The 22,502-nt window shown below is 39.2% G+C and overlaps 1 protein-coding gene across 2 annotated transcripts in view; it reads right to left on the bottom strand.

Moving 5' to 3' along the window:
- LOC149153397 (DNA-binding protein) overlaps positions 1-22,502 on the bottom strand; it is a 413,454-nt gene that overhangs the window by 183,993 nt on the left and 206,959 nt on the right. The gene's annotated exons all lie outside the window — the stretch shown is intronic.

Below are 22,502 nucleotides of genomic sequence, written 5' to 3'. Positions count from 1 at the left end.
GCCAGGCATCTTGTTAATTATTATTGTCTATAACAAAACATGTTGGTCTAGGACAATTTTGTATCTTTGACAATCTTCTAATTGTGAAATACACCAAAGCACAATTTATGGTGGAATGAATAAGCTCTTATAGCATGTTTGCTCCAAAGCTACACTAAGAATCCAAAGAATTTTGTATGCTAGTCAAAAAGGAGAGTAGGAGTCATTACTACTAAATGAAATCTCTTGCAGCATTTATACAAATTTTATCAGTCTTAAATCCCCTCATATGTTGATGTCTACAAGACCACGATCTTCTTGTTCTTTTTTCTATTTTCTAGTCTTGCTAGGGCCCTAGGGAGTTTACTGTCTAGTGGGATCATATGGGCAAGACCCTTGGCTGACTACCAACTAGAGTATCCTCAAACTGGTAAGACACTATCTAACAAATATTCATCATCTACGTGGAATCTCATACTTGGTATCAAATTCTACTAATTTCTATGCAATATTCAATCTAGTGTTGATAATATCAGAATCAGCAAAATATTGGCGAGGGTACAGAAAACATCTTATCGGCAATATCGGCGAAATATCGACAAGCATAAAAAATCATTTTTTTTCAAATTTTTAAACATAGCCGATATTTTCAAACTATCGTGATATTTTGCCGATATTTTCAAAACGGAAAATATCGCGATATTTGCTCGGCGATATATCGTTTTGCCGAAAATATCGCAATATTTTCGAATATCGCCGATATTATCAACACTGATTCAATCTACTGGTAGCTCTTGTAACCAACACAGTGCACATTAGTAGGGAAGGTAAGAAAATTTGTAAATGAATCAATAAATCTTGGCCATTGGGCTGTGTATGGAAAGGAATTTCGTAACTCAAACCCACAAAAGAGTATAAAATCAAACAGAAGGAAAGAGCACAAGGTCTTCATGTTCTAGGTTTTGTTGTTTCAAAACAGCATAGTAGTAGTAGTAGCAGCTTCCCTCAGTGGTCTTTGTTGAATTTTGGTAGCATTGTGTTAATTTAGGTAACAATGGTATGTTCTATGCTTAAGAGCAATTTTACTTCAATTTCTTTATTAGCCCAATATCAATGTCGAGTTTAGCAATCACATCAACATGATAGTAAAATGCAGATATAACATAAACATAAACAGTAGAAGAAAAGCCAAGACAAGAGGACACAAGATGTGGCACCAACTAGGGACAAACCCCAATGTGGGGAAACGTTTGATCAATTCTTCTTATATTCTTCAATAGTTCAGCAGAGAGAGATAGTACAATTTACAAATCTGATAATTTATGACAGTAGCAAAAAGCCCTAACCAAAAAAGTCAACGCTGGTGAAACAAGGCAGAATTCTTCCTCTATTCAGCTCGGTCAAACCCAGTCAACTTCGGGCTCCAACGGCAAGTCTAATCAGCCCAAAACAGTGCAAAAAAGTCAAAACTAGTCAACGAAAGTCGACTCTGTGGCCAGCCATAAGAGAGTCAACGTTGGTCAAAGGAGAGGTCATATTGCCTCGATTTTAGTGGCCAGATCTGCAGCCTGCTAGGACAAAGACACCTCACCCAAACCAAAGTCAAAACAGGTCAATGCTTGAGGTAAACGCAGTCAAATAGCCTCCCTGCAACTCGGTCAATGCTAGTCAACACAATCAAATAGCCTCCCTGCAACTCGGTCAATGCTAGTCAACGCAGTCAACAGAAATTAGTCCTTCTTCCTTCCCACGTGTGAGAGAAAGCTGCCCAGATATGTGTACCCAATCACAAGAGGAGAGAGAGAGAGATGTGAGATGAGATGATGATGAAAATGACTTGACGTCTACTGATTTTATATGCAATGTTGGGGATGACTTAGGGGTTTGAATACCAGTATTGCTTGTTAGCTGACCTTCACAATTTATCCATAATATAAATAAATTCATATATTTATTTGTACATGTTGGAATCAGATGATCTTTAGATCAATCCTACACCTCTCAAAAAGAGGAATCCAAGAAAAATATCAACTGTCATAAATAACATGACCCCTGTGGAGTTTGGCCCTAGTTGCCAATTTTAACACTCCCTCTCAACTAGGGAGAACACCATCTGCTAATCCATCTACTAGTCGGTACTATCTCTGTCATCAATGCACTGTTATGCTCTACTGAACTATGAAGAAGAAGAAGTGATCGAGAATGTATCATACCATTCTCTACTGACCCGAAGTCAGTCCTAGATAAAAGGGTGTCTCATACCACTCTTATTGACCCAAAGTCAGTTCCAATCAAAGGAGAGTATCTCATACCACTCTTACTGACCTGAAGTCAGTTCCAATTGATCTCAGATCAATATCCGTCATCCTAGCATAGGGAGTCCGGTAGTACACGATGTGTTCATCGGTAGTACTATGGTCCCTATCTTCATTTCCCTACTCATTGGTCAGATGAGAGGTACTTCCCATGAGTCCCAGACTACATGGGTAGGATGTCTCAGCAGGAGAAGGATGAACCAACCATCCTGCCTACATGTCGCCAGGGGCTCATCACTCCAAGAAGTACCCCAAGCCCCCTGGAGCTCCCAGAGCTCAATGTCCATATCATATAGGACCCTCATGAGAGGGTCTCTCCACGACTCCAAGTCGGTCTCGGAAGGCCAAGAACTTGACCTTCTCTAGGGGTTTTGTCAGAATATTGGCAACCTGCTCATCAATCCCAATGTGATGGAGCCTTATTGCTCCTCGTTGTACATATCCCGAATAAAGTGGTACTTGATATCTATATGCTTGGAACGATCATGAAACACAGGATTCTTTGATAATCAGATCCCACTCTGGTTGTCACAGAGGATTATGGTGGTATCCAGCACATGTCCAAACAGCTCACTAAAGAGCTTTCTCAACCAGACAGCTTCACATGAGGTCATACTAGCAGCTATGTATTCGGCCTCAGCAGTGCTCAAGGCAACAGATTTCTGCTTCCTACTCATCCAGGATATCGAAGCAGAACCCAAAGAAAAACAACATCCAGAATTACTCTTGCGATCCACCACACTGCCAGCCCAATCAGCATCAGAATAACCATGCAGCCTCACATCTCCGACAGTGTATCTCAATCCATCAGTGATTGCACCCCGAAGATATCTCAGAAGAATCTTGGCACCAATCCAATGTATACGATGAGACTCAACCATATATTGGCTCAACATGTTAACTGCAAAGCATATGTCCGAATGGAAGTTCACCAAGAACATCAGTTCTCCTATGAGTTGACGATATTGAGAAGCATTTCCCAATTCAGGTCTGGCAACACTACCACACAACTTCTTAAAGTTAAGTTCCATCGGGGTAGTCACAGGTTTGCAATAAACCATCCTAAATCTTTCCAACATCTTCACAACATATTTTCCTTGGGATAGGAAAATTTCTCCTGGCTTTTGCCAGACCTCCAACCCTAAGAAGTAGTGCATTAGTCCTAGGTCCTTCATCTCAAATTCAGAAGCCAACTCACCCTTACATTTGAGAATGAGAGGGTCTGCACCTGTCAGAAAGAGGTCGTCCACATAAAGTACCAGTATGAGAGGTTTATCATTTTCAACCTTAAAGTAAACGTTCGGATCGGCTTCACTTCTAGTGAATCTCAGCTTCATCAGATAGTTATCAATCCTTTCATACCAAGCCCAAGGTGCTTGCTTCAAGCCATAGATAGCTTTCTTCAACCTGCATACATGAGATTCCTGGTCATGAACCTCAAACCCCTCGAGTTGTTCCACATAGACTTCCTCTTTGATCGAACCATGCAAGAAAGTGGTCTTGACATCCATCTGATGTAGGCTCCATCCTTGCGAGGTAGCAAGGGCTATGATCAAGCGGATGGTGGTGTATCGGGGAACGGGTGAAAATATCTCATCGTAATCTACACCTTCCTTTAGAGAGAAGCCTCGAGCAACAAAGCGAGCCTTAAACTTTTATGCACTTCCATTAGCTCCATGCTTGATTTTGTAGAACCACTTAGAAGTGACAACCGATTTGTCCTAGGGTCTAGGGACCACATTCCAGCCATCATTCTTCATAATAGACTCGTATTCTTCATTCATAGCATCCTTCCATACTTGATGCTTCATGGCTTCTTCGAATGATGAAGGCTCATTTTGAATGATAGTGCTCATGGCAGTCAAATATCCTTGATACCTGTTCGGCTTCTTGCTTTCACAGAAATTCCCCCTTGGTGCAATGTGCCTCTCAGCATCTTCGAGAGTCTCCCTAAGCCATGAAGGTCTTCTCTTGGAGGAGGAAGGCTCATGAGGGAGTGGATCAATAGGATCCATAGGTTCATCAGCATCAGGCATCGTTTCGTCCTACTTTTCACCCTAATTTCGTGTGTCATCTTATTTGTCCTTCCTTAGGATAGTAAGGTTGTTGATCTTCCTGAGGGCCATATCTTCGTCGAAGGTGACATCATGACTTATCCCAACTTCCTTTTGACCAACCACATAAATTCTATATCCCTTAGAATTTTCACTATAGCCCACAAATATTCCTTTCTTTCCAAATGCACCCAATTTGCTTCTTTTCTCTTTCAGCACATGAAAATATACGAGGCTTCCAAAAATTCTAAAATGAGAGACATCGGGTTTCTTACTAGTGAACATTTATTCGAGAGTCTTGGAGTCCAATGCTTGATGAGGGCATCTGTTTTGAACATACACGGTGGTATTTGCAGCTTCACCCCATAGAAACTTCGAAAGGCCTTGATCATGAAGCATGGCACAGACAACTTCTACAATAGAGCGATTCTTCCTTTCAACCACACCACTCTGCTCAGGAGTGTATGGCGTTGTAGCCTCCTTCTTAATGCCAGCGTCTCTGTAATAATCTTGGAATTCATTGGATTCATACTCGGTCCCATTATTAGTCCTCAATATCTTGATTTTCTTCTCAAATTGGTTTTCGAAAGGCTTTGAAGTGTCGGAACTAGGTGAACACTTCATCCTTCTTCTTCAAGCAGTAGATCCAGGTCTTGCAGGAATAATCATCCACAAAGGTGAGATAACATAAGTATCCTCCCAAGGAATTTACGGGCATCATACCAGATATGTCGGAGTGGATCAATTGCAATATGTTTGTGGTCTTGCTATTACTTGAGGGGAATGGTCCCCTTGTAAGTTTTCCTTCAGCACATACAGACAAAAACCTTCATGCTCTACTTTGAATTCGGGCATACCTATCACCATCTGTCTCACATCGGGTAGAGCCTTATAATGAATATGGGCAAACCTCCGGTGCCATAGTTCAGATTGTAGAGATGTGTCACAAGTCATGGCTCCCAATGGAATTCCTCCAACTTGATACAAAGTGTCAACCCTGAACCCAAGAGTAAAAGCATCTTTAAAATTTATTTTCCAAACACGTACCTTGAATCCTTTGTCTTCCATTGCCGAAATGGACACCAGGTTCTTCTTGAGATCAGGTACATATAGTACTTCTTGTAAATGAATAGTGTTACCTTGATTCAATTGAAGGGTAACATTCCCTACTCCCTTGATGGGATAGGTGGCATCATCTCCAAGGATAATCTCCAAGTTTGTCTCCTTCTCTATCAGATTAGAGAGAACTTCCTTGTATCTGGTGAAGTGCCTTGAGGCACCACTATCAATTAGCCAATTCCCCAAAGTGTCCAGTGGAGAGGCAGTGGAGAGGGCCGATATAAGATAGTACTCCTTTTGTTGATTGTTAACAACATTTGATTCTTCAAAGTTGGATTTCCTTGCTTTCTTGGAGGGTCGACCATTTCCTTGATGTCTCGCATACCTTTTTCCCTTGCCATAGGACCTGCCATTCCTTTGATCGTTGTTGTTGAAGTTGCCCCTGGAATGATTGTGATCATCATCATGCGATGTGTCCCTTCTATTTGGACACTCCCTTGCATAGTGGCCAAACTTATTGCAAACAAAGCACCTGCCCTCCCTTCCTCCCTTAGATCGAGGTTTTCCATTGAAATGACCTTTAGACCCTGCATTATTTCTCCTTTTGGCATGAGCGGAGAATGCGGCGGGGTTGCTTCTATTTGAAGGCATTTCCTACTCCACTATTCTTGTTTCTTCTTGAATGCATTTAGACATTAATTCATCAAACCCTGGAATTCAATCAATATTGAGAATAGTGGTTCTAAATATATACCACTTGGGTGGGAGTCCTCTAAGGGTAGTGATAGTAAGTTCCCTCTCAGGAATGACCTCTCCAATCGAAAGTAGATCATTCTTGTTCTCAGTGATCCTTAAGAAGTAGGATCGAATATCCTTGTCCTTGCCCTTCTTAATATCCTTCAACTTATTATTCAGAAATAAATTTGATTAGCATCACTAACCTTGAACAGTTTGACCAACCTATCGTAGATCTCCTTGGAGGTCTTCAAATCAGAGATGTAGGCCACTAGACGCTTGTCAATGGAATCTCTGATAATCTTCTTTGCTTTGACTTTAGCCCTATTGTGCTTGGTCTTCGCAGCAGCCGGTGCATTTGAAGGAGGTTTAGGGATTTTACCCTGCACATAATCCATCACTTCTTTTTCTTCCAAGGTCAAATCAAGATTCATCTTCCATCCATGATAGTCAGATTTATCATGGAGCTTGTCTTCAATTGGGAAGTACGATGAGGAACCCAGTGAGTCTTTTGTCCTTGTCCAATTGTCTTTAGTGATTGCTCTTTCACTCTTGCTTGGGCTTTGTCTTCACCTCAGCTCTGATACCATGTTAATTTTAGGTAACAATGGTATGTTCTATGCTTAAGAGCAATTTTACTTCAATTTCTTTATTAGCCCAATATCAATATCCAGTTTAGCAATCACCTCAACATGATAGTAAAATGCAGATAGAACATAAACATAAACAGTAGAAAATAAGCCAAGACATGAGGATACAAGATGTGCACCAACCAGGAACAAACCCCAATGTGGGGAAACCTTTGATCAATTCTTCTTATATCCTTCAATAGTTCAGCAGAGAGAGAGAGTACAATTGACAAATCTGATAATGTATGATAGTAGCAAAAATCCCTAACCAGAAAAGTCAATGTTGGTCAAATAGGACAAAATTCTTCCTCTATTCAGCTCGATCAAACCCAGTCAACTTCGACGTCTAACGGCAAGTCTAGTCAGCCCAAAACGATCTGAAAAATTCCAGTCAAAACTGGTCAATGAAAGTCGACTTTACGGCCAGCCCTAGGAGAGTCAATGCTAGTCAAAGGAGAGGTCAGATTCAGTGTTGTTAAAATCGAGATATTATCGTATAATCGCGATATTTTCAACAAAAAGATAAAATCGTGCTTAGTACACGGATAAAAAAAATTTGCCCGATTTTTTCGAAAAAATCACGATTTTTTGGGAAAAGATCGTGGGAGAAAAAAAATAAAAAATAAAAATAAAATAATATTTTTTTTTTTTGAGGAGGAGGTGACCCAAGCTACCCCTGTCACAAGTAGAGGACGTGGTATACCTCCTATACCTCCTAGTTCTTCAGCTTCTCGAGCACAGCAGACTCCATCGTCTACTGCGGCCTGCCAACTCCACCGACATCTACATCTAGAGGGGCAAAGGAAATCAGTAGTATTAGACTTTAGTTATTTGGTTCATTTCATTGTATATGACATTATGTCTCATGATACGAGATACATTATTATATTTTTTGTTGACATTTTGAGGTTGAGTTAGGACTCAGGAGTCAGGACTTACTATTCAGGACATGATTCACTGTTATGTGTGATTTTAGCACTAGAAATGATATTAAACATCTTATATATTAGTTCTTTTATCATATTTATATGTCAATGTATCTTTTTTATGTTGTAGATGGTTTAGATATTAAAAAAAATTGAAAGAAAATGAATATTTTTGTACCAAACGATTTTTTCCCGATTATTACCTATTTTTTCCCAATTATTACGATTTTTTCCTCGCGCCGATATTATCCCAATAACGATTAGTGCAACATTGGTCAAATTGCCTCGATTTTAGTGCCCAGATCTGCGGCCTGCTAGGACAGAGACACCTCACCCAAACCGAAGTCAAAACAAGTCAACGCAGTCAAACAGCCTCCCTGTAGCTCGGTCAACGCTAGTCAATGCAGTCAACAGGAATTCGTCCTTCCTTCACATGTGTGAGAGAAAGTTGCCTAGATATGTGTACCCAATCACAAGAGGGGAGAGAGAGATGTGAGATGAGATGATAATGAAAATGACTTGAGGTCTCCTCCTTTTATATGCAACGTTGAGGATGAGTTGGGAGTTTGAATGCTTGTTTTGCTTGCTAGCCGACCTTGACAGTTTATCCATAATATAAATAAATTCATATCTTTATTTGTACATGTCGGAATCGGATGATCTTTAGATCAATCCTACACCTCTCAGAGAGAGGAATCCAAGAAAAATATCAGTTGTCATAAATAAGATGACCCATGTGGAGTTTGTCCCTAGTTTCCAATTTTAACACATCATATGTGCTCTAAGTCTCAAAATTTATAGGGAGGCTTAGACACATGCATTCTCCGATACCCAAAAATCGTTTTGGAAAATTCCACCCAGAGACAGTTTAATTAAAATAATTAATCATTTTTAATGGGACCCTAACTCTAAACTTAAGAAATTAAAATAATTAATGGGTATTAATCTAAATTGTGGGTGAAACTTCTAGAAGAAGATGGAGATCAAGTCAATATGATCCTAGTCATTGATTAGGATTTAATCTGAGTCGTTGATTGATCAACGAGAGGATTGTAAGAAAGGGCTTGTTGGGCAGTCGGTGAACACACAAAGAGAATTCGGAAGATTGAATTTCTAAAGCAGAGCAACTGCCGGTGAGAAATTCGAAGTGAACTTTTGCAGTGGGGCAGGAATAGTATCCGAAGGGAAATATTTCCCGATCGGAGAATACTCGGCAGAGAAGGCAAAGGGAGATCCAGCAGTGGCAACGCGGAGCCAGAAGGGCTAATGAAGAGCTACGCAGGCCCACGCAGAGGCAACTTACGTTGATGCAGAGGTAGTGCAGAAGTCGAGTGGAAGTCCAAAAAATTTGTTGAAGGAATCGATTTCAGAAGCTGGGAGCCGAGTTGTGAGACCGGGAGGCAGAAATCGAAGTTCCTGGGCAGCAAATCGATCAGCTGGAGGAGTGACAATGTCCCTAGAGGGTTTGACGTTGCGCTAATGTAGACACTGTGCAGAGGCAACGAGAGGCAACCAAGGGCAGTCATTCAAGGGTTGAATCGGCCAGAACTTCCAGTGATAGTGTGAGGTAATCTCACGGATCTCTCTGTCAGCGATATTCTCTATAAATGGATTGTCAGGAAGGCATTCAAAAGTTGTATTCAGATTTACAACTGCATAATAATAAAACCCTCAGAGTTGCTGCACCCGTTTTCCCGCACTGAGTTTTTCTGAGGACATTTGTCCAAAAATAACTGTGTCATTGTGTTGTATCTTTTTCTTGTTCAGTTTCTTATTTCAGCATATTATTTTAAATAGTGAATACTGCAGTTGTATTTACTTCGATATTTACCGTAGAACACAGTAAATAACTTGTATGGATTAACAAGTAGGAGAAGTAACATCAATTTGCTGCAGTAGGGATTCCGGGTTTAGGAATTTTCACAGTATTGAGTAGTCCTTTGAAGTGTGAACTATATGAGATAAAGCAATAGCCCTAGCATGAATATCATAGGTAGTGTGCTCTGTGAAGCAATTGAATTAGATATCCAGCCAACTGCTGCAGCCATGCCTCCATGCCTATTTCTATATTTTGGAGGATAGATTTCAAGACTGATGGTCCATGGAACTATTCTTAAACCAAACAAATCAAGTCAATGCCTTCTACATGGACACATATCACTTCACAGAGAAACAGAAGGTTGGGAATAGTTCTTTTCAGAATGTTGCATTTGCAAGAAAGCAACTTCCAGGCAGCATCTTGTTTGTTTAGGCTATGCAAAAGCCACACCCAGTAGTTGAGAAATCACTGGTTCTCCAAAGAGGTTCCTGACATGATTTTAGTGTTCCAATAAACAAAGCATGTCATGCATTCTTCTCTTTTCTAACGTATACACCTACACTTTTTTCCTTGTCCTTCCTTGCAATAAGGGGTTTACCAATCTTACAGCGAGAATACAATATTGTATTTGTCAATAGTAGTTATATATCTTTAAAGTGACTTCAGGAGGGGAGTTCCAAACCTACCATACCAAAAAATTCAAGCACAAACCTATTGTCGCCTGTCACACACACCTAAGTTAGCGAGAAAAGCCCTTAACCCCACAATGTATGGTTGGTGGCAAATTTAAGAGATGGGGTTGTCATTTATTTCCAACTCTCTCTATTTAAGCTCTCTCCTAGGTCAGCTAAGGGGGGTTTGTCGCCCAAAGTGTACACCAAGGGCCACAACGCTCAGGACAAAGGTTGTCACTGTAAACTTTGTCCACTTCGTTCTGGCTATCTCCTAGGAAAGCTAAGGGGGGTAGTCCCTAAGAGATGAAAGATGGATGATGAAGGAAAACTTGTTGAGAACCAAGAAGTTCTAGGAGATACACTGAAAGCTATCTTATTAGCTTGACTTTAATTAGATGCAGGCAAGATTAATTGAGCAATGTTTAAGATATTCAATTAGATTTAGACAAACCAGATTTAAAGTTATGAGACCAATGCCTTTAAACACAATGCTCAGAAAGAAAAGACATGTAAGATAAATGATTCACCAAGTAACAAGATGACAAATGTTGCTTTAGATGGATTATCGACTAACTTATATGAAAATGCAAGATGAAACGAGATGATTAGAAGATGGAGCGAGATGAAGCTAGATCAAGGATTGAAAGTTCTTATATCACGATTTATTTCTGAGCTAAATGCTAAGTACTTAAACGAAAATTTCAATGAAAATCCCAATTATGCAGATGCTCAAAATACTCAATTTTACGAACCGAAAGATTACAATTTTCCACAAGTCCATGATAGAGTATTCAATAGAAATATTGATCACAATTACTTGAAAATTTCTCAAAATTAAATATGCAAGAAATATCCAATAATTCTAGTAAATAAACCCACACTTAGAGTCAATTAAACAATGAGCGATCTCAATAGATATCAAACACTAAAATATTTAAAACTCGATGCCAATGATCATGAAACTTAGCTGAAGTATGCAAAAGGTTTAAGCACCTAAATTTCGAAAATTAATTACCAGGAAAAACCATGAAATTTAAATGCTAAAATACTTCTTCAACCAATTATGAATTAAATGATTTTCTTCAATAACTCCAATCCAGAAAATATTTATTTTTCCTCTTATAGTCAAACTTAGAGATAATTTAAAATTTAAGTTACCTTGACTATAGAAAAATTTAAATATTTACCACAAACAAAAAAAAAAAAAAAATTAAAAGCCCCAAAACCCTTATCACAAAAAACCCAAAAAAGAACTTTAGTCACACCTTTATTAAATTTAATGTGATAAATGATTTCGTGAAAAATTAAAATCCTTTTTAAAAAGGCAACTCATTAAAAGAAAGATTTAATGTGGCATATGTCTGAATTTAATTTTTTACAAGGGCCAAAGGCCACTTTTAAAAAAATTAAATCAAAATCATTTTTTTAAATAGCTTCAAGAAAATTTTAAATTTTGAAGGGCCAAAAGGTTACTTAAAAATTTAATGAATTATTTGGTGGAACAAGAAAAAGCATAAAGGAAGAGGATATGAGTTAGGGTTTGAAAAGATGCGATGGGAGAGGGAGCTATTGGTTGGAGGCAGCAAGAAGGTCGAGAGAAATGCGAGAAGGGAATGCGCAGGTATTACGACATCCCATCATGTCTAGTAGACTCTTCAAACTCAAAAATCAACCATACATGTGATCATGAATTATGATCCACAAAATATAATCCATTCACAGGCACAAAAATCTTTATACACACACGGGTCAACGCTCTACTAACCACGGGCCACAAGTCTCTATGTTTCAATACTAGAACCCTGAGATTAGATCAACTTTTGTTCTTACGGTTCTCTCGCAGATTAATCAAATGGGATTGATTACTCACATGAACATTCCATCGCATCGATTACACATCTTATCAGATCAGTATTTGATTCATTTTCCCACTACGCACATAAGATCACCCATTATGCAATCAAACACCAAATCGCACTTGATCAAATTAAATGTGCTCATATTGCACATTAATCAATTCTTCATCTTGCACTGAATCAAAGCATTACTTTTACACCAAAATGGAGCCAGATCAACGCTAGAAAAAATTTGTGACAGAGGTCAAACCGAACCATTCAATTCTTACCATATCCATCGTCACATCGTCATAGCGCAGTTCTTCATCACCTTTGTGAAAAAACCGATTTGCATTTCACTACACCTTCATAACACCTCCATTACGCTATGTTGGGCCAGAACAAAAAAAAACGAAGGACAACTCCACTGATCGCTCCAATAATTTCAACAGTCCTCAACATCCACTATCATATTCAAACTTGCTATGTTTGGAAAGGGATCCGATGTGGATAGAGAGCGGAGCTCATACAATGCCTCAATTTTCGCTTAATCGATTATTTTTATGGTAGTTAATAAGTTATTACCCCTTACACCTATTTATTGTTATGAACAATGGAGAGGCCTTCGAAAGCATCAAACATTCGATCTAGCCCAGTTCATCCCTAGGTTTAATATATTATAGCCTTAGTTCCTTTCACTAGCTCTATATGGTAGAATCTTTGGCATTCCCATAGGATTTGTTGCATCAATACCATCACCATGGAGTCGAGTCGAGATTAATTTTAGAATCAATACCATCACCGCAAGGCTAAGTTGAGCTTCGCCGCAAACTTCATAGAATAGTAATGTCTCCAAGTAGTGTTCACCATAGATTTCACCACAAAATACTGTCTCTAAGCCTCATTGTAGACTAATGTCTTCGAGCTTAGCTTCACTATAGAATTCACCTAAGAAAATATATTAATGCCAAAGTGATCTATCCACCACAGAATCACGAAAGATCTGGACTGGTCATACAATCTTAGGCCCGTGGCCCTCCTCCGGGTTGCAGCCCTTCCCTAGCAGCCTTAGACACACCTCAGACGACCTTAGCCTAGGTTGTTTTACCACTGTTCAGCCTTAGACTAGGCCTCTTCTGGCCCTAACAGCCCTCACTAGTCTATTTGTTGTTCTGTCCTAAACTAGGGCATAGACCAGCCCTAAACAAAACCCTTCTTGTTGCCTTAACAAGACTATAACCAGGATCTTCGCCTCTTAGCAGAAAGAACCCTCGTCCTTACTAAAACAAACAGACTTTCCAAAACTCAACTTCTCTTCTTTAACTAGTTTCAATGGCTACTCTTTTGCCAAGCATTGATACCATGTTCATTTTTCTACAAGGATGAACAGTAGAAACTAATTTTCTGATCTAATAATTACTTCCTAATGATCCTTAAACATTTATCTTTCAATTCATTGATATCATTGAGCAATTATACAGAAAAAATATCAACAGTAATACAGTGAAAAATATTAGGATCATAAAGAGACTGCCATGCACAAGAGACAACAAAATTGTCCCTAGGAAAACCAACCTTGGGAGAAAACCCAGCAACTTATCTTCTAGGAAAAATTATTCTTGAGCAAGGTTCTCAATTACATACATTGTCTAGAAATTTTTGCCAAAAACCAAGCCAAAATACCAATCAAACCTGGTCAACTGTTAAGATTTCGGCTTGTGGTCAATCTGCGGTCAAAGTGTAGTGTCCCAGATCAATTAATTTTGGAACAGGCACTTCATATTAAACCATCATGCATTTTCCAAAAGATTGTCATGTAAAACCAGAACCATAAATCCATAAATTGCACAAAATCTCATTAAAAGATCACAACCTGAGAAACAATGAGAAATGTAGCAACCAAAATCTAGCTTTATTATATATAGATAGATGCCAATACAATAGTTGGGAATGACCCTCCAGTCTCCAACAGAAACAGAAAAACAATCTCTACACCTGTTGATTCTGAATGAATCCACCAAGGGGAGATGGGTGCTCGCCCAATCTCTCTAAATCACCCGAGGGTTTTTGTCCTGTGGCTACCAATGCAGTAGAGAACCATGTTCTCAACCTCACATACAAGAAACAATATCAAAACCAAGATGTCCTCCAATGGCCTCCTCCTCCTCTTCTTTTATAGATTTGATGAACCCCTCTAGAATCTTCTATTTTATTATTATTTTAATCATGGAGCACTTTTCCCTCTTTCATTTTAATTAAAATATTCTTTTAAACGTGGGAAAAGGGTAAATTAGCCACCATGTCTCCACAGGTCACTGAAACTCCCATCCAAAACTCTCATCATGTAGATCTTCTCGTTCTGATTCCAACGAGCTATTAAATTGAGGTGTTCCATCAATTAATCTCCCTGGAATGCCACATCGAGCATAATTAATTAAATTATGCCCAATAATAATGTTGATTTTTGAAAGTTGTCGGAATGCAACGGAACGAAAGGCAAGTTGTGCTCATGATGGAATATGCCAAGCGAATGCCATCAAATCCCATAAAAATTCCTCAAAACTCCATCGGGACCCCTATCGCCATAAACTTGCTCCACTACACTAGCCATCCCCTGTCTTGGAAATCCACCCTGATTGTACTATGAAGAAGAATAAAAATGGGGACATGACACAAAGTTTGCAAGCAGAAATCCATGCAGTTAGCCTCAGTCAACGGTAAGATTTCGATCAATCTTGGATTCGATCAATCTTGGATTCAGTCAAACTTCAGATACTTTGCTCCTTTTTCTGTTCACAAGTGTGGATATCTTGTGTAAAAGATGATGTGATGATTGGTGGTCAAAATGATGTTGACTCTTGTGTATTTATATTTGTCAAGTGGGTTTGACCTATTAAAAAGTGTAACTATGTTCGATCTTCATAATGAGATGTGTAAATGTGATTTTATGTAATTGATGTAAAGAAGAAAAATAAAATTATTTTTGTAATGCTTGTCTCATGGGTTTCATGAGCAAGGAATTTTATTTTTAGTAATGGCTCCATTGTGAGCCCTTAGGATTGGTCATAAAGTCAAATTAAGTCAATGTCATGTATGAAGGAACCTTCTTGGGCATGTTACATTTCTGTATGAGTCACTAAATTTATAAGAAGGCCAACCAAGTACACCTCCTACAAGTTGGCTTCAAGATGGAATAAAAGATCTCAAAATACACGCCATCTTACCCTCATTCAAGTCGACCTAATTTGACTGGGAAACAACTATAAATAGGGCAGCTCATCCTCATTTCAGAATAGGAATTTCAGTCATGGTCTGTGGATGGAAGAAGTGACAAAAAGGTCAAGGAAGGCAGCATAATAACCAACGAGAGAAAGAAGAAGAAGATCCAAATATTTCAGATCTGTTTTGGGCTCCAACTTGTCACACATGTGAACTAAGGAGGCAGCATCTATTGCAGAAGAAGTCGAGGATATTGTTGGAGGATCCAAGGTTAGTAAGGTCACTTGATAAGCCAATGTATGTGAGAAACTCTGCCCTCCAAGCGAAGTGGTGACAAGGTGTAGAAGTTGGTCATCATACTTCTCACATGCTACAATTAGGGCTCTAAAAAGGTACAGGTCTGAAGCAGAAGGAAGCCAAAGTTGAAGGGTAGCCGAGAAAGGAAGAAGAAGCAGAAGACTAAGGATCTTATCAAGGGAGCTTTGTGTCTTGGTCTTGGAGTGCCAAACAGGTCAAGGGTCTTGGTCTTGATATTCATCAATTGGAGTCTCCATAAGAAGAAGAATTTATTCAGGTTTTCCTCTCAATTGGGAGAGGTTTTGACCCTGGCTGATAGCCTATATTCTAAGTCTCTTGTCTCTTTATGATTTATGCATTGGTAGTTGTTTGATGAATAAGAACACTATAATAATCCTAATCTAAGAATTAAAAAGCATTCACAAGCAGTTATCTAAAGAAGAGAAATCACCTAATTGTTATGCCCTAGATTTTTCAACATGGTTTCAAAGCTAAGGTGACTAAATCAAGGAAGGGCATCTTATCAAGGGACACTCAAGGATCAAATCTTAAGGAAGGCATCAAAAGCAAAGATCATCTTGAAGTCAAGGTCTACAAAGGAAGCATCACAACCCTAGATCAAAGAAGTCTACAAAGAAGTATTGGGATCAACATCAAGAAAAGAAGGCCAAAACCCTACATCTACTCAAGTTGAAGTGTTTTGAAGACTATTCATCCAAAGGAAGCTAGATCAAAAGGCGTTGTCATCAAGACTCTAACGTGATCTCTCTCTCGTTGATACAGGATTCCTACCATTGAAGACATCATTAAGAAGTCATCATGGATCTTCATCAACAGGACTTCACCATCAAAGAATCCTTAGGGATCTCCCTCTATGTGAGCTCAACGATCATTATTGAAGAAAACTATCTTCATCAAGGAGAAGTTTTCTATTCTCTATATCGTCATCAACATCAAGGAAGAAGCAAGCAGAAGGAGCATCCTATCATGCAAGCATATTTATGTCCACATTTGAAACTGTCAAATTGTCTTTTCACAAGGAAAGCAACAAATTGGTCGACACTTCAAACTATCTTGTATGGAAGAAAAGTATAGATCTGAATCTCATTGAAAATGAGGTTATGGAAGATATCAAAGGATCTATCACTAAACCAGGAAAGAAAGATGCTCAAGCTCTTCCAAAGTATATGAAAGGGGAAGTTAGGGCTCAAAGGATTCTCATAGAATCCATCAAGGATCCCCTCATCCCATATGTATCCAAACTCGAAACTTCAAAAAAAATCTACGACAAACGGGTAGAGTTATATTCCATAAACACTACTGGAGAAGTCATCTGATTAAGGCAAGAACTCTACAAGCTGAAGATGTAAAGGGAAGATGGAATAGCCTCATACTTTATGAGGATATTTGAAATCTGGGATCAACTACAAGATCTTGGAGAAGTCATGTCTGATAGATAAATGACTACAGTTGTATTAAATGCACTACTGGAGGAGCGGGGTAACTTTACTTCAAGTATTTATGGGAAGAAAGAAGCTATCACATTCCAGGATTTATGGTCACTGTGCAAGATTGAAGAATCTAGACTAAAGGCCAAATCAAATGTTGCAACAGGTGACCAAAATCAAGCTTATACCACAATGACAAGAAGAAAGGGAAAATTTGGGAAGTTTGGTTCATGGAAAAAGAAAAGGGACGTGGCTAAGATTCAATGCTATGGGTGTCAAGAATATGGCCACTACAAAAGAGATTGTCCTAAGATCAAGAAGGACAATAACAAAAGAGGAAGAGAAGAAGTTGTTAATTTTAGGTATGTTCTATGCTAGAGAAATTTATTTAAATTTTCACAGTCAGCTCAATATCTTTTCCAGATAAGCAATCACATCAGCATTAAAGTAAACTGCAGATAGAACATAAATATAAATCGCAGAAGACAAGCCAAGACAAGAGGACACAAGATGTGGCGCTAGCCAGGGACAAACCCCACAATGTGGGGAAACCCTTGATCAATTTTTCTTCTATGTTCTTCAAAGTTCAGCAAAGAAAGTGAGAAAGATAGTACATTTACAACAGAAGTCAACACTTTGACTTATCTTATAACGATGAGATCAGTTGAAGACATTCTGCTTCAACTGATTCTCCAAGGTGACAACTTCACCTATTGTAGTGTTGCCTTTCGTCCATTTGTTGCACATAACTGTGTGACACCATGCTGTACTGTCACATGTGTTGAACCTTGATGACTGAGCTGCTCCTGCTCTTATCATCATGCTACTCATTATTTATCATGCCCACTGTCTCATTCATCATCACGCTACCCTTGCCAATGTTCCCATCATGCATCATCATGCCATCTCATACATCAGCATGCTGTTCATTACAGAGATGGTCTCTACATATTCTTCAAGCGTTGCAGCTGCACCTGCTGTAGCATCATGATATGAGACTGTTCATTCTTGTCATTCTTTATCACTATGTCGAGGTCATGAAAGCGCATTTCTGTGGGATCACTGGAATCCTTCTCATCATAATTATGACGGGACTATGACTGTATCTAGTGAGTAGGCCAAGACAAAGAGTATCACTAGACTCTTGTCTTCACAAGTATGCCTGAGACTGATATGACTTCATGACAGCATATCTACATGACTGTGTATGAGGTGTCTTCATGACAGCGTATAGGTGTTGTGCATACATAACTGCGTATGCATATAAGGCTGCGTATAAGGTGACAGCGTATAGACTGTCCACGTTGTGCGTATAGTTTCCATAACTGACGGATTATGGCATCACGCAGATGTTTCCATTGTCTGCATATGAATGTCTTTATTGACTGCGTGTAACTTCAGTTCCTCTTCATGACAGCAATAATTGTGGCTACTTGTCTTTACAGCGATTCCATATACCCTGCGGCTTCATATACCTTGGCTCTCTATGGCCCACTGATATGCGGCTCCTTAACCCTACTGCGGCCCACTGATCTGCGGCTCCTTAACCTCCATTGACTGCGGCTGCTCTTTCTCGTATGACTGCGGCCTAGCTGCGGCCTTTTCTTTATTACTGTCGCTACCATCTGTGGTTGCCTTTCACTGTGTATAAGGAGTCTACAAGACTGCATATGAATGTCTCCATCTTTGACTGCATAAGGGCTTCTTAGACAGCGTGTTAGGGTATGGTATCTCCCTTAACTGCGGCTGGGATCTCCCTTCATCTGCGTCTTAATGACTGTGATTTAGGGCTTCATTTGTAGGCCAACGTATTACCCTTGGTGTCTCTCTCCTTTACCAAAAACCCAAGACGTGGAGAGGAGGAGATCACCTCAAGAATACATGTTCAAAATGACTTCAAGTCCTCACCAATTTATACTAAAATGCAATGTTGTGAAAAGCGCGAGCAGGATTAAATCGGCGCGGGGAACGAATCGGAAAAAATCGGAAAAATCGGGAAAAAAGCGGAAAAAAGCGGGAAAAAATCGTTTGGTACAAAAATATTCATTTTTTTTCATTTTTTTTCAATTTTTTTAATATCTAAACCATCTACAACATAAAATAAATACATTGACACATAAATATGATAAAAAAATTAATATATAAGATGTTTAATATCATTTATAGTGCTAAAATCACACATAACATTGAATCATGTCGCAAATAGTAAGTCCTGACTCCTAAGTCCCAACTCAGCCTCAAAATATCAACAAAAAATATGATAATGTATCTCATCATGTCATAATGTCATATACAATAAAATGAAAGTCTAATCCTATTGATTTCCTCTACCCCTCTTGCGAGAAAATGCCACAGCTTTCCCTTTCCCTCTAGATGTAGATGTTGGTGCCTGTGCTGGTGGAAATGGCAGTGGAGTCTGATGTGCTCTAGAAGCTGAAGAACTAGAAGTAGGAGCTACAGGAGGTAGACCACGTCCTCTACTGGTAGCAGTGGTAGCCCGGGTAGGCGGTGTCACCTCCTCCTCCTGTTCCTCCTCCTGCTCCTCCTCCTCCTCCTCCTCCTGCTCCTCCTCCTGCTCCTCCTCCTCCTCCCCCTCCACTACATCCTGTGCTAACCAATCATCAGTAGAATCCATGAGAGGCCTCTCGGCCTCAACCCTCCATGCAGCAGTGGTGTCAATCCCATCCAATGAAATGGCATCCACATCAGGTGTCCTCTCAAGTTGTCTCACCCACAATCGAAGATTGTAGTAGACGTAGACCATGTCATTAAGTCGCTGGGACTCCAACCTGTACAAAGATCATGAAATAATAATTAATAATTAATATTATAAAAAAATATTGTTTAATGAATTCAAAAATTTATTTGGAAATTTGCAATATTTTAAATGTTTAAGTGTTAACCTGTTGCGCTTCTTGTTGTGTATTTTTTCAAATACACTCCAGTTGCGCTCACATCCTGAGGAGCTGCATGTTTGGCTGAGGATGCGTATGGCAAGCTTTTGCAAAAGGGGTACCCTGCCACCATACATTTTCCACCATGCATCTACAACAAAATTACAAATAAAATTTTAAATAAACATAAGAAAAAAATGGAATTTGAAGAGACAATGAAATTTGAAACAAAGTTACAAACTAAAAAATACCTGGCATTTTAATTGTCCTATCAGTGATAGCCATCTCAAAGCCAAATGTGCCACCTGGCATCTTATATGTCTCAATTTGTTTAGATCTCTATATTGTTCTGGAGATCGCACCATCTTCTGGACACAGGATAAGAATCCATCCATGATCTCAGCATCAAAATCAAACCCACATGCATAAGAAAATGCAGGGTTCAGGAAAAGCCCAGCAGCATGAATGGGACGATGGAGTGTGTTGTTCCATCGCTCATCAATCACTCCCCATAGAAGGAGTTGTTTCTAAAACCCATCATCTCCCTTATCATCATAGTAGGCCCGAATGGCTTCTTTGGCCCTGTCCATGGCTTTATACAAATAGCCCATTGCGGGCTTCTCACCATCAACCAGCCGAAGAACCTTTACCAAAGGTTCAATAACAGCGCACACCTCCTGCACTCCCGCCCAGAAGTCTTCCTGGTATGAAACTAGTCTGCATACGGCCTCTCCTTCTGGTTTGCGGCTCATTGACAAAGCACGCCACTCCTCTAAAAGAAACATTCTCTTCACATCCCACATAGAATTCAAGAGGGATTGAAGAGATATGAAACTCGTGGCAAACCGTGTAATGGCGGGGCGCACCAACTCTTTGTTGTTGGTGCATTTTCTCATCAAGCTAAGCACAGATGTATGATTATATATAAATTTTGTGATGCTTTTTGATGAGTCAACAATATCTTTGACAAAGGGAATTTTCCCTATGTCCTCTAACATCAAATCAATACAATGGGCAGCACAAGGTGTCCAAAATAAAGTAGGATGCCTGTCCATAAGCATTCTACCAGCAGCAACATAATTTGCAGCATTGTCCGTTATGACTTGGACAACATGTTGTTCACCCACCTCCAAAATAAACACATCTAGCAAATCACATAAAGTTTTTGCATCTTTGATTTGATGAGATGCATCAACAGATTTGATAAACATAGTCCCCTTGGGACAACTAACCAAGAAGTTTATAAGGGTTCTCCCCTTTTGGTCAGTCCAACCATCTGACATAACAATGCATCCTGTTTGTGCCCATGATGCCCTAAAATCCTCCAATCTTTGGGTGCAGTCACACTTTTCATTTTGAAGAATCTGGCCTTTGAAATCATGATAAGAAGGGATTTTGTACCCCGGGCCAACACTGGCCATAGCATCAACAGTATGTTGGAAAAATGGATTATTCCTTACAATGCTGAAAGGAATATCACTCCAGAGGAGAAATTTTGCCATCAACCTGTCAGCTTGTTCTTTATCAGTTCTTTTTAGCATTGAACTGATAGATGGTTGTGAACCAGGTGTGGTTCGAGGAATAAAAAATGATGATGCAGCTACCGGATTGACTGATGCTGCAATAGAACCAGCGCCACTTGGCCCACTTCCTTCAGCTGACCTTTTTAGTTGCCTTTTGAGTTCTTCTTTGGCCTCTCTAGTGTGCTCTAATTCTTCCAATGCTCTCATGGCTCTTTGGATAAGTTCAGGATTTGTATTTATACAGGGCCCCACATCATGTCCAGGGATTTGTGCAAGGTGAAACTTCAACCTGTACACCCCCCCGCGTATCTCCTTTCCACACAACTTGCAATTCAAGTTTTGTCTATCATTCGAAGCTTTAGGTTCACCATATTCCCAGAAAGAATCCAATTTCCTTGGCATGTTTGTTTTTGAACTTTGAATTTGCAAACCTATGGGAAAATAAGGATTAGGAAATAGGAATTTAGGATTACAATTTAGCATTTACAAAATTACAAGTTACAAATTTCCAGAATCCAAAGTTCCAAACCCAAGTTACCCAACCAAATGGCAAATGCCAAAAACAATGAAAAAACATAAACAATGTTTAAAAAAAAAAATTGGTTCCCATAGTCATACCAAGTTACCCATACCAAATCAATGAAAAATACAAAAAATTCTTTAAAAACAATGAAAACAAAAGGAAAATGGTGCCCATATGAAGTTTCCCAATGAAAAACATAGAAAAACAATGTTTTTAAACAAGGAAAACAAAAAAAATTAATCCACATACCGTTTCTATGGAGAAATTGGTGGTCTCCTCTTGAATTTGTCCTATAAGCACTTAGATTTGGTCACAAACCCTCCAGCTGCTCTCTCCAAGACTTCCTCCTTCCGCGCGCGCCCACTGTCCAAATGACCAAAAAAAAACCAAAAATTTCATTATAAATCGCGCTGCCCGGCAACCCCGCAATTTTTATCGAAAAAAGCGCGCTTTTTTCGGAAAAAAATCGACAAAAAAAATAGTTGCTTTTTTGTATAAAAGCACGATTAAATCAGCACGGAGAAAAAAGCGCGCTTTTTTCAAAAAATCGCGATTTAATTGCGCTTTTCACAA

The sequence above is a fragment of the Pinus tabuliformis genome, chromosome 9, assembly GCF_031772625.1.
Source record: "Pinus tabuliformis cultivar Carrire ecotype Pingquan chromosome 9, CPIR1, whole genome shotgun sequence".
Taxonomy (NCBI): Eukaryota; Viridiplantae; Streptophyta; class Pinopsida; order Pinales; family Pinaceae; genus Pinus; species Pinus tabuliformis.
The sequence above is the reverse complement of the archived record's forward strand: the minus strand, read 5'-3'. Positions and strand labels throughout refer to the sequence as shown.